We start from the raw sequence: 13630 nt of genomic DNA, 5'->3' as shown, positions 1-13630 counted from the left end.
CTCCAAGGTTGTTCATTTAATTTTTTTAAATGTATGGCACAGGGTAGAACTTAGTATTTCTGTTAATGCTGTCTCCTAGCATTTTATTGGTTTCTGTTTGTACTTCTAGAGATAAGTTTAAATTTTTACACAGATAAACTATTTCAAGTTCTTAAGGAACCTAGATGCAAGAGGACAAGTTTTTGTCATGGTTTCCTTATAAAATCAGTCAATGCACAGAAATACTTAATATTTGAAGGAGACATACTTGCAGGCCGTGCAGAATTTTATGCAGAATTTTCACCAGCCATTGTTTGCATGTTTTCTTTGGAAGGTGAGTGTGCTACTACGTTTTTGTTTTGTTTTTTTTAGCTTCATTTGAGGTGAGAAAGTCATTTGTAATGTAAGTGTAAGCACTTACAAAAATAATAACTTTTATACTTTTCACAAAACAATCTTAAATGTGCTTTCTTCAGTTCTTTCCTCACGACAGCGCTGTATTTGGCGACTAGATAATCATTGAAGAGTGAATATCCCATATCTTTAAATATATTGGGAATCCTTACAACATTAAGATACAAAAAAGAGGCAGATCACTCTTACCTAAAATGTACCTGCCATGTATTAAGTAGTTGACTTACTAAAGCAAAAGTAAACTTGTTTTGCATAATCTGTGGAGTCAGACTCCTTATATTTGTTCTCTTAATGTCTTCCTCATTAACAATATATTCTTGGACCAAGCAAACGGCTTAGCTTATATGTAATAATCAAAACGATGAGCCAGAGGCTTACAATTGCATAAACAATTTTATTGGCAGATTTTAGAAACATGGGACTCTTCTGTTATATCCATGCCCCTCTCCATCAAAGAATACTAGAACTGTATTACTAATTTACAGTGGATTGAGATAGTGGGTTGCTACCTCACCTCTATACACTGTAGCACTGATCAGTTTGTGAGCTGCAAGAGTTACTTACTCCTTATACAAGAGTGTGTACTTGTATACATGCTCTTGGTTTATGCCAGTGATTTTGATAGATTGCAACAAGTAAAAAATTTTAAGCAGCTACTATTCTGTATTTTGGGGTAAATTTAAGACATTAATTTTAAATTTGCTACTTTGTTTTCAGAGAAGCTGCATGGTATATTCTAGAAAATGATACATCCACTTGCCCGTTTGCGGGGCGTGGGAGTCCCTTTGTATTTTACTTCAGTTGCCCCAATTAAAATGATTTGTGAAAAGCTGACATTAATCATGAAAATGATTTGTGAAAAGCTGACATTAATCATGAAAAATAAAACATTGATGCTGCTATGGGAATATCATCTTGCTGAAATGTGATTCTGGTGGTATGTGAGTACTTTAATGTATTTGGATGAGCTAATTTTTGGTGTTATTACACCCAGTTACAGATTTTACACACATCTCAAACATTTGCAACAAAGAGCAAATTGAAACAGATTCTAAAGCAAAGTGTTTTGTGGTTGAGAGCTTTTACAAATTCCAGATCATGTTAGATGTGTGAAGACATACATTTGCACGAATATTTCTTTGAGCAATAATTATGCAAGCTATAAATGTGGGTTTAATCAGAACTTTAGATTTATAATCATTTAGCAAAATAAGTACTACCTTCTTTCTGGTCTTTTATTTAAATATATAGGCTTTGAAGAATAGCTACCATTGCAAAAATATTATATTTTTAGCTATATTATTCAACAAATAACCATTAGATTATTCTTCCAGAAGGTGGCAATAGCAACTACTTGACATGCTATTTATAGACAGCTCTTTTCTACAATTGCTATCTGACTTTCTGATCCCATTTCTGCTGAAGCATGGTCCAAAACAGATAAGAGATTTGAATATTAACTCTGAAATGTCTTGCTAACTATACAAGCATTGAAATCTGAACTTATATTTAACAGAAAATTATATAACTTGTATCACTGGCATTGATAAAAAACTAGAATAAATCTAAATTCTCTACTCAAGTGTTTGCTGGTGATTTAGGATATATTTTATGATTTTCCTTACATTCAAAGCTCTAAAATCATGTAATAGTTAGTGTTTTATGCATCTGAACATTTTAGAAAGCTGGTTGTTTCTAATATGTTGATCCATAACTGATTTTCAGACTTCGGTCTACAAAAAAGGTTAGGAAGCTATTCCGTGACCGTTTCTATTTTCTAACTACTACTATAGATTTAAAAAGTAGTGTTGCATTGGCAATCACAAGAACTAGTTAAATATTGCTATATCAGAAGAAATATGTTTCACTTTTTTAGCTATGACATTATTTAGAGATAGACATTATGTAACTTGGAATATTTGAGTTAGGAAAATACCCATTAATACACAGAAGCTACCCTACTTTATTGCTCCATCTGCCCATTAGACCAATGTGGCTCCCAGCTTGTTGGCATTCTGTAAAGTCTCAGTTCTAGGCCTCTGGATGAGGTGAATGTGTGTATTTCTATCTGTACAATTGTGCCTGGATTAAATTTTGCTTTAATTTCTATTGCTTGTTATGCTGCTAGGATTGTTTGACCTAGCTAGTGACAAAGAACGAGAGGAAAAAAGTGCCCTTGACAGATTTGGCATACCATTCTGAAAACAGCCTATTCTGAGAAGACATTAAGAGGCATTTATATTCTCTTGTCTACGCCCCAGACTTTCATTAGGCACCAGGAAGTCATCCTAAGACCCCTTCTGCAAAGGTTAATCTATTAACAATGTGACATTTCTTTTGAGGACTAAAAGGCTAGATAAAAGGAGGTGGGAATTGCCCTATAAAGTGCAAGGCATGGGAATTGAAGGCTTCATGGTAAAATTAAAGGGATAAATCATGCCACAGCCTTAGCATAATCATGGCCTTCTGACAGCAGTCTGGCTGTGAGTTTTGGGATCTTTAGAGTCAGAACAGTTTTAATTGAGGCATTACGACTGAGCATCATAGTCTGCCTCCGTATTAGTAATTTCAAATATGTGCCTGGTAAGTAACCCATTGGGTGGATCAGGGTTTGAAATTTTAAGATTATTCAAAAATCTTTAACATTAATCAGCCTGAAGTTATGACATTTTTACTTTCTCTGGGAAAATAAATTGGGAAGTGAAAGGAATCATACAATAGATGGAACCCCAATCATATTTTTGTCGAAGAATATAAATTGATTCAGTCTAATTTGCTCTTGTATCCATTAGATCCATTCATTACTGTTTATGCATCTTTTTCCAAGGAGCTTGATGTGCCACCTTCAATTTGTCTACATAGCAATCTTAGGGCTGATAATATAATCCAACCAGGTTGCTTACACAAATATCTTTGGATGCAATAATGCTAGGTGATTATTGAGTTTTTCAAAGTAGGTTGCATAAATTTTTTTTGAGAGCCATAATGTGATTTATTTCTTGTTCCAGTGAAGAAACTCAGACCCAAGGAATAACTAAATACAAAACAACAGTATGTCTGATGACATCTGGCTGGATCCAGGCATCAAAGGATTCACCTCAGGAGTAATGAAAGCTTAACAGTACCTGCGTTTGATAAATGCTTCAAAGAGAAATACCAGCAGATTGATCATAAACATCACTGTGATGTTTTCTTTAAAAATATTCCAAACTATTCTTGAAATTTTGAGCAAACGTTTCAGCTAATAGGTCTGTAGCTGGGTGACAGGATGCTCATTTCATTCTTTTCAGGAATGTCTGAAAATGTTTACTGTTCAGCTACAAAAAAAGTCAAGAATCCCTTGTGACTAATTGTTTTGCCACAGTTACCCTTCCAAAGAGATCTCAATAGTATAACTTGCTGAAGAAAAAAACATTTTATGATCTATTTGAACATGCCTTCTTCATAAAAAAAAGTTTGTTTCCATAAAAGGGTCTTACAAAAGTTATATCAATATTCTGCAGCGGCAAAGCAGGCCACTTCTAAGGATAAATGGTACTGTTTTAGGTTAATATAATTTGAGCAATTTGGCAAACTTTTTCTAGCTGTTGGACTCTTCTACTTATAGTCACCAAATAAAATTACAAGCAAGAATTGTCATTACCACCAAGGTATCTAACATGTTTATCCTGTAGAGACCAATCCATCTGCATTTATGTGATGTGTCCTTTTCAGTTCTGTTTCTATCTCTGTCCTCTGCAATGCTGTCTCTGAGCACTTGCTTGCTACAAGTGTTTTATGAATTGAGGATTGACAGTAACCACTGATGTTTAATGACAATAAATTCCCTTCCATATAAGTTCTAGCATTGTAGTATTTAACACCTCAAACTAAATTTAGCACCTTTCTTTTTGTGCATAGTTTTCTCTGAAGCTATGAATGAATGCAAAAAACATCAAGGGTTTACTGTCATCTTTTATGATTTTCATAGCCATGCTATATGCCAGGGCTGTCAAACTCCTGGCCCACGGGCCAGATGTGTCACACACTGGCCACGTCCGTGCCCGGTTTAGCAAAGGAGAAAAAAGTCCTGATACGTCATGTGATGCTACTATGACAACCTGAGTTTGACACCTGCTATATGTCATACACTGGGAACATCTCACTGTCCAGGTTATAATTTGTTAGTACAATATCTGATTCATCTTTTAACTTCTGAAAGCTTGTTTGCATTGCCATTCCTTCCTACTTACTGCAACGTGTTCAAGAGAGATCGCACAGCAGCTAACACTTGGCAGGAATTTGGTATAATTAATGATTCCTAAAAGATTTAGGACACATCTTGTGACTTTGAAGCATTTAGAGCTGTTTGAATGTCTCTGTGCTCTCAGCTTTGTTACTTACAGACATTTCATTACCCAACTAAGCAACAACATTGGGGGAAAAAACCATACCCTCAACAAAAATGGCAAGGCAAGCTATTGTACTTGTATAAACAGGGAGAAAATTCTACCCTCAATATAGTGTTACAAGTTAGGTATTGAAATGTCTGTAAGCAAACAACCAAAGTTGTAGAGCCCCATGAACTCCACACCCTTAACCTATATATTCTATTGTTTGAATTTTTCTCTGTTCACTTGTGTAGGCTTTGTACCTTAGTAGTGTGACCACCTACTGTTACATTTAAAGAACACACATTTATTGCATCACATTTAAAAGCTAGAGTTTGTCAATCTCTGCAACACCCTCTCAAAATTTTGCAAATGCACTTCAGTGATGATATCTAAAAAGCACAACGTTTCTGGGCACGCTTGTAGCATTTAGTCTATGGCTGTCGGCCAAAGTGCTGAAACAGACTTCTCTAAAACAAGTCTGGTTTTTGCAATATATTTATTAACCTTGAAGATTGCAAGTGACTTTCAAGTTAGGGCAGTATTCTTCCAAATATCAATTGCTTTGGTAACAGAGGAAGGAAGATTCTCCACCTTCCGCTTGTAAGTATCCTAGGATTTCTGACTGATTTTCATGTGAAGCAAAATGCTAAACCAATATGGACTTGAAGGATATTCTGGTCTAGAAGGATATTCTGTTCCTGCAGATTTCTATTTCATATAAGCAACAATGGTGTACAAATTGGCAACATTCTACAGAAAGTTAATATTTTGTCTTAGAGATTGATGATCTACCATCAATTTGATGTTGACTCAGCAACCATTTTCTTCATGATAATCTGCCCCAATCATAGTCCTTCAGCTCTTACTGCATCTATGGCCACTGTCATTCAGCCCATCCACTTTACTGTCATTCCTCCTCTTCCACTATCTCCAATATTAGAACCTCTCCACAGAGAGCTAGGCCTTTGCATAATGTATCCTAAAGTAAGCTGATTTGAGTTCAGGTCATTTGTGCTCAGTGAAAATACTAGGTTGATTTACTCACAGTATCCTGAACAGTCTTCTCCAACACCAATGTTCAAGAGCTTAAATACTCTTCCTAGCCTGCTTCTTCGAAGTCCAACTTTTGCTTTTATTGAGCATCACAAGAAATACCAAATGTATGTATGTCTTTTTAACAACCCCATAATCCCTTGCGGAGTGGAGTCTGGGCAACTGAATGGAGCTGAGTGTTTACTGGCCGGATGCCCTTCCTGTCACCAATGTGGAATTTGTTTCAGCAGATACATTCTCAGTGTGCTCAGAGAAAGAAATATCTGCTTCAACCTAGGATTGAACTGGTGACTGAGGTGCGGGCTTATATCTGACAACTATAACATTTTATTTCCTTGACTGGCTAACCCTTCACTCAGACCTCAAAACTGGACAACTGCAATTTGCTATATGTGGGCCTGCCTTTGAAGGCCATTCAGACGTCACAACTGGGTCAAAATACAGTGGCATGGGCACTAATCTATTTTCCTCATTACATTCATGTCATTGCAACTTTGAAAGCTGCTGTGTTTACCAGTTGATTTGTGAATGGAATTCAAGGTGCTGATCATCACCTATAAAGCCCTTCATGGCCAACACCCTGGTTATTTGCTCAATTAAATGTCATCTTGGGCTTTGGAAATATACCATTTCTGCCACAGCCCCTGGCCTGGAACAGCATCCTTCCCAAAATATGGATGCCTCCCACCTTTCAAATGTTCTGGAAGTCTCTTAAAGACCTGGATTTATTCCAAAGCCTGAACTTGGGGTGTTTATAGAGCCCCTGTCAGTTTTTTTTACTGAATGTTATTTATGTGATTTTTATCTGGGCAAAAATCCTTCCTTAGATTATATGTTGTTTCCAATATTTTATTTATTTATTTTATTTTTTATTTGATTTGTCAATTGCTTACAAGATAATAGGTATAAGTATAAACATAGTTATGAATACATGGATACATGTAAGAAAAATAAAAGAAACAATAGGACAGGGACGGTAAGTAGGGGGCACCCCCTACAGGAAAGGGGTGAGGTCAATAGTAGACAGTCTAAGGGTAAAGTTTTTGGGGTTTGGGGAAGAAACCACAGAGTCAGGTAGAGTATTCCAGACATTGACCACTCTGTTGCTGAAGTCATATTTCTTGCAATCAAATTTGGTGCGATTAACCTTGAGTTTGTATCTATTGTGTGCTCTTGTATTGTTATGGTTGAAGCTGAAGTCTTCATTGACAGGTAGGACTTTGCAATGTATGATTTTATATACTATATTTAGATCGGACCGAAGGCGGCATAGTTCTAGGTTTTCTAGGTCTAGAATTTCAAGTCTGGTGGCATAAGGTATTCTGCAACAAGTAGAGGAGTGGAGAACTCTTCTTGTGAAATATTTCTGGACTTTCTCTACTGTGTTAATATCAGATACGTAATGTGGGTTCAAGAGTGATGAGCTGTATTCAAGTATTGGTCTAGCAAATGTTTTGTATGCTCTAGTTAGTAGTATATTACCAGAGAAAAAGCTACATAGGATTAGGTTAACAACTCTTAGTGCCTTTTTGATTATGTAGTTACAGTGGGCTCTAGCACTTAGATCATTTGAAATGAGTACTCCAAGGTCCTTGACAGAGTTTGGATCATCAACAAGGTCTTGACTATTCAGCTTGTATTTTATTTTCTGATTATTTTTGCCAATATGTAAGACAGAGCATTTATGTGTTGAGATTTGAAGTTGCCTTTTGTTTTTCCATTCTGATACATAGTCGAAGTCTTTTTGAAGGGTAGCAGAATTATCTGTTCTGTTGAATAGCTTTACATCATCAGCAAAGAGAATGCAATTGCTCTTAATATGATCACAGAGGTCATTTATGTAGAGTATTAAGAGTTGGTCCTAGAACACTGCCTTGCAGGACACCACTGTTGACAGGTACAGAATTTGATAGGACGTTTCCAATTTTGACCATTTGTTGTCTGTTTGACAGAATGCTATCTATAGTTATGAAAGTGTGCAGAGATGCTATAAGATTTGAGTTTTAATAGGAGTTTGTCATGTACCACTGAATCAAAGGCTTTACAGAAGTTTATGTAGAGTGCGTCTATTGCTTTGCCCTGATCGAGTTGTGTAGTCCATATGTTTTTGCAGTGTAAGAGTTGCAGATTACAAGGTAGTTTTTTCCTGAAACCCAATTGTTTATTAGAGAGTAGGTTGTTTGTCTCTAAGTGGAGGATAATGGATTGGTTAATAATTGATTCCATGACTTTACAGGTGATGCAGCATAAGGAGATTGGTCTGTAATTTTCAACTAGGCTGGGGTCTCCCTTTTTGAAGATGGGGATGACCGTGGCTTATGACCATAGGTTTGGCAAGGAGCTGGTCCTGAAAGATTTTTCAAAAATTATGCTTAGAGGTTCGGCTATGGCAGTGGATAGCTTTTTTAAGAAGTAGGCACATATTCTGTCCGGTCCAATAGAGAGATGGTTTTAGATTACGTAGTACTTTTTCAACATTGTCTTCTGTAAAATCGATATTTATTAGATCATTGTAGTTGTCTGTGGTTTGACTAGGAAATACTGGTCTTGATCCATTGCAGTTTACAAATACTGAGGCAAAGAATGTGTTAAAAAGCTTTAATGGTGTCATCGTTGCAGTCTTTACCATTAGGTCCTTTCAGGGTGGGATGGACCTTAAGTCTTTTAGTTTGTTGTTTACAAAATTGTAGAAAGTGCAGGTGGAATTGATCCATAGAAGGTTTTCCTCTTGTTTAATGTGATAATTGGTACATTCAGTCTTTATCTGGTGGCATAAATGTTTGTATCGGCTTTTGAAGTTGGCAACGTGACCAGATTTGTTTTTCCGCCAGAGTGATCTCTTTTTGGATTGAAGCTTCTTTATTGTTATGGGTAATCTGTTTTTTCTGGTTTAATTTAATTTCTTAATTTTTTAATTTAATTTCTGGTTCAATTTAAGCCACCCAGTATACTTTTGGAATCAGATGGCCTTGAAATCTAATAAACAAATCTTACTTTCTTTTTTGCTATGCTAAATCTTCTTGTTTTCTTCCTTGATCTTTTGGTTTCAACAAATTATTTTTAATCATGGTCTAGCAAATTTTCAAGAGGTTCATTTTGCTGCCAATATTCTGAGAGTAGTTGCTAAATAATTCATGCATGCATCTGCATTACTGATGAATTTATATTTGTTTTTTATCTTTGTTATTTGTATTTGTCATGCAGGCTCTGCTATGAAATCAAACCCAGAAATATTCTCAGCTCTGAATAAACCCACACCTGGATGCTAGCTAAAATAAAACTGCAGTTTGTCTAAGACCCCGGTCTTATAAGCACTAGTTCAGGAATAAAATCCATGGAATTTGGCAAAGCATAGTTCTAAATGAACTGCATGCATACAAAGTTCATCAAGAAGCTTATAAACACACACATGCAATCTTCCATTTTGGGAGTGTGGATAAGGCATCAAGCTGGAGACCAGGAATTAGTGAGTTCTACTCCTCCCGCAGCAGAAATCCAGTTCGGTGAACTTGACCAGTAACTTCTCAGATCTAGAAGGAACTTGCAAGCTATTTCATTAATTAATTATTTCATTCATTCATTCACAAATACACACATACACATTCTATGTATTAAGTGCATAACCTTTCTCATCCAGTGTTCTGCAGAAATCCAGTTAGGTCATAACTGAAAATAATATGAACTCCAAATATAGCAATTTTTACGCAGCAGTTTCCTGAGACCTTGAAAATTATCTCAATGGTTTCTCCAAGGTTAAAAAAAAGGTTGAGGAAGGCTAGTAAATACTTCATCAGTTTCTGAGGGAATAGAAGGGAAACAAACCATACTCAAAGAGTAGTAATGGTACTACATCTACATGAAAGAAAATAAGCAGTGGGATACCATGAGGTTCCATCTTAGACCTAGTATTCTTCAGTATCTTTATAAATGACTTGAGGAAATAGAAGGGGAACTTATCAATTTTGCAGATGATGCTAAACTGGCGGGAATAGCCAACACCCCAGAAGACAAACTTGGTAATCCAAAATGATCTTGACAGACTTGAACAATGGACCTCTTGGAAGAAAAATCCTTCTGGGTCCAGTTCCAAGTGGGGAAAAAGACACTGGAAATATGGAGGCTGTTTGGAAGGTTTAATGGTGGACAGGACCACATGGCCTGGAGCTCCAGAGTGAAAAGGAAGGATGATCACATGCTTCAAGGTGAAGGAAGAGATCAAGAAAGGACTGATATGCTGAGAGTGCCTGGGTTTTATTGTTGGGATTTGAATTGGAGCTTGTATTCTGATTGGCTGTCAGACTCCCATGGGGCCATGCAGGGGCAACTCTGTAGGCTGTCCTGAGTTCCAGGCTTGGTTGAGCCTTGCTGGATGATGATGATGCACTGAAAAGGGCTTTTGGCAATTGCTGTAGCTTTAGCTGGAGATCTTTGTTTTGTAAAGTATTCTGGCCCAGGCCTTAATGGCCCACCCATTAACAAAGGTGGGGGTGAGCTTCTGCTTCTCAGGTGAGTTTCTGCTTCTGAGTTTCTATTCTTTTTAGAGGAAATATTCTACCTTTTTAATATTTCCCAGGATATTTCATTTTTTTAGGAGGGGGTAGGTGCTAACTTTCTACAGACCCTATCCAAAAAATGAAATAAATGTGGAAAAAAGCAGGGTTTTACACCTGGGCAGGAAAAACAAAAGATACAAGTACAGATTAGGCGAAACTTGGCTCAAAAACAGTAACTGTGAGAAGAACCTTGGAGTCCTAGTGGACGATCACTTAAACATGAGTCAGCAGTGCACGACAGCAGCCAAAAAAGCCAATACAATCCCTGGTTGTATAAACAGAAGCATAGAATCAAAATCACGTGAAGTATTAGTACAGCTTTACAAACCCTTAGTAAGGCCACATCTGGAATACTGCATCCAGTTTTGGTCACATTACAAAAAAGATGTTGAGACTTTGGAAAAAGTGCAAAGAAGAGCAACTAGGATGATTAAAAGCTTGGAGACTAAAACATATGAGGAACGGTTGCAAGAATTGGGTTTGGCTAGTCTAGAGGAAAGGACTGTGGGGGACGGGACAGGACATGATACCAGTATTCCAGTATTTGAGAGGCTGCCACAAAGAGGAAAGGATCAAATTATTTTCCAAAGCATCAGAGCAGGACAAGAAACAATGTATGGAAACTAATCAACGAGAGAAGCAACCTGGAATTAAGAAGAAACAGTGAAGACTAACAGTAGAACTTGCCTTCAGAAGTTCTGGGTGCTTCATCACTGGAGGTTTTTAAGAGGAGAGTGGACAGTCACTTGTCTGAAATGGTATATAGGCTCTCCTGCTTGAACAGAGGGCTGGACTAGAAGACCTCCAAGGTCCCTCCCAGCTCCATTATTATTCTTATATCTTATAGTCCACTGAGTGCCCCTTCATTGACCAGTTATCCTGGGAGTTACTTTCCAGATTCAGTTTTGCTTTTTTCTATGTCAACACCCTAGATTAAGGAACCTGGTTCTCTGCATCTAACATACCTTACCCCTATCACCATTCAGCTCTTTAAATAAGGAGTTCAGTATCATCTGAGAAGCTGACACTTTGGGTTTGCAGCAAGAGGAATTAGAACTTTATGCCAAGCCTTCAGTAATCCCAAATGGTGGCTGATCTGAGTTCTGATGACACCAAAAGTCCAAGAGTTTGATTAAACAGACGCTCATAAGAGTAGATAAGGTGGAGGCACAATTGCTTGTTATGTCTAGTCAAAGGTTTCTGCCAATCAAATTGGCTGGGGAATTCTGGGAGTTGAAGTTCATACATCTTAAAGTTGCTAAGGCTGAGAAATGCTGGTTTGGACAGGACTCTATGGTTGAAGAGCTTGTGCAACACAGTAGGGAAAGGAGGCAACATTTAAATTGGAGGATTGCAGGCACTTTCAGTCCCCACCCCCAAATGGCCCTTGGTCTTAGCATGTCATTCAAATGTTCTGCTGTTTTCTTTGTGTAAATTGCCTATATTAGTATGCAAAGAATTTCCCCCAAGTAGGAGACTGAAGAGATAACCTCTTATAAACGGTCACTTCCAACCTCTTGGACCAATTGTATCTATTCTTTGTTTTTCAAGGTGACTGTGATTTCCATAGATTTAGCACTTCCTTCCCCCTTGCTCTCAAACGTTTTTTCATCTTCTTTGTTTCCTTGTGTGGCTCTTGCCAAAGTGATGTCCGCTTTCTGAAATAGGGTATACAGTGACGTGTCAGCCAACTGAAATAAAGGATGCCCTTGCTTGTTGTTAAACACTGATTTAACTGGATGGGTGTGGGTCACCAGGAGTTGGATTCAACATGAGGCCACCCAAAATAAAATAAAATAAAAAGCTTACCTGTAATTTCAGCTATAATCCTGCCTTCCAAATGTAAAACAAACCAAAAACTAAAGCCTTTTGAAGGAAAGGCTGGGCCCTACATCATCACTCCTCCTCCTATCAGAACCAAAGCAGAGGTGGCAATTTGATAAGCATGAATTCAGTGGCTCCTCAAAGCTCTGTCAGCTGCAACAGTGGATAACGCCTATTTTCCATGAGATACAAGTGTTAGGCCTTTGAGCCAACATCCAGAACATAATGCTCATCATTCTCTCTCTCTTAATAACACTAATCTCAGGGCAGATGGCAGATACACTGGATGATCCCAACTTGTTTTAAGCACATCAAGTATTTTAGAAATAAAACCAATTATATATATTTTCTTAAACAAAACAAAACCATTGCTTACTTTTTTTCATTTACTTTCTGATACCGGTATCATGTTTTGGATTAAATTCCACTGAATTTAATGGAATTTAGAAACAGGCCTACTAGACTCAAGACAGGAAAACTCTGGATGACCTTCAAACAGTAGCAAGAAAACCGAGAACACTCTAAATCTTTGCTACCATCTCATGATCATCTGGGTATTTGCAGCTGAGGTCTAAGCAGGTCTACCTGTTTATTTGCTGGGACAAAAAGACTCTTCCTGTAATTGTAAATTAAGATTACAGAGGTTTTACAGATGGCTAGAGAGGGCAAGGACAAGCCTTCTTGACCTTCCAAAATGCTATTTTTGGATGTTCAGTATCTGTTACAGGAGTTATAACCCAGATGAAATGTCCTTAGTCAGTCTCTGTTGAGAATGCTGTTAAGTATTTCTCAGCATTACATCCCTGATTTGAGAAGACATGAACAAGTTGGAATATTGGAACAAGCAGTTTTCCAATACTTGAGGGGCTGCCCCAAAGAAGAGGGGGGGTCAACCCTCTTGAGAGAGATCCCCTCAAATAAATACTGGCTTAGTTCACCTAACACACAGTAGGCTAAAAGGGGAGGCTTGGCTGGAGGGTAAGGGTGTCCTATGAACCTTGCAAACAAAGTAATGGTTCAGTGAGCAAACCCACTCAAATTATCTCAATAAACCAAAGTTAGAGCTCACATAAGAGATTGCACAAATCTGCAGGACCACTGGATGGCAACAGAACTAATGCATTCTGCCATCTAGCCATCAGGAAAGGCAGTTGTTGTTTTTTTCACCCTGAAGCATAAAGGGAGAGCCCACCACCAGCCACAATGCCTGCAAAAGGGAGCCCAAGAAAGGAAATGCATTCTTCGCGTCTCTTCATTGGCATGAATTGGCCATCTGCTGCTTTCCCTTCACACAAAGCAATGGACAATATTGAGATGACTGCTATCGTGTCACCCCTAGTCCTTCTTTTCATTCAACTAGACATTTCTAGCACCTCAAACCCCCCTTTTTAAAAATAATATGGTGACCAACATTCTATCTATTGGAGAGGAACA

General features: G+C 37.6%; 1 long non-coding RNA gene across 1 annotated transcript; it reads right to left on the bottom strand.

The window, feature by feature from the left end:
- Window positions 1–9937: 9937 nt before the first annotated feature.
- LOC148128109 (uncharacterized) lies at window positions 9938–13403 on the bottom strand. The gene is made up of 2 exons (XR_015740810.1): window positions 13266–13403; window positions 9938–12030 (listed from the first exon to the last, which is right to left on the bottom strand). It is a non-coding gene; the product is annotated as an uncharacterized LOC148128109 (long non-coding RNA).
- Window positions 13404–13630: the final 227 nt, after the last annotated feature.

This window comes from Pseudonaja textilis, chromosome 1 (genome assembly GCF_049901715.1).
Source record: "Pseudonaja textilis isolate UNSWEBS1 chromosome 1, rPseTex1.2, whole genome shotgun sequence".
Lineage (NCBI taxonomy): Eukaryota > Metazoa > Chordata > Lepidosauria > Squamata > Elapidae > Pseudonaja > Pseudonaja textilis.
Note: the sequence above shows the minus strand (reverse complement) of the source record. Positions and strands in the feature narration are given on the sequence as shown.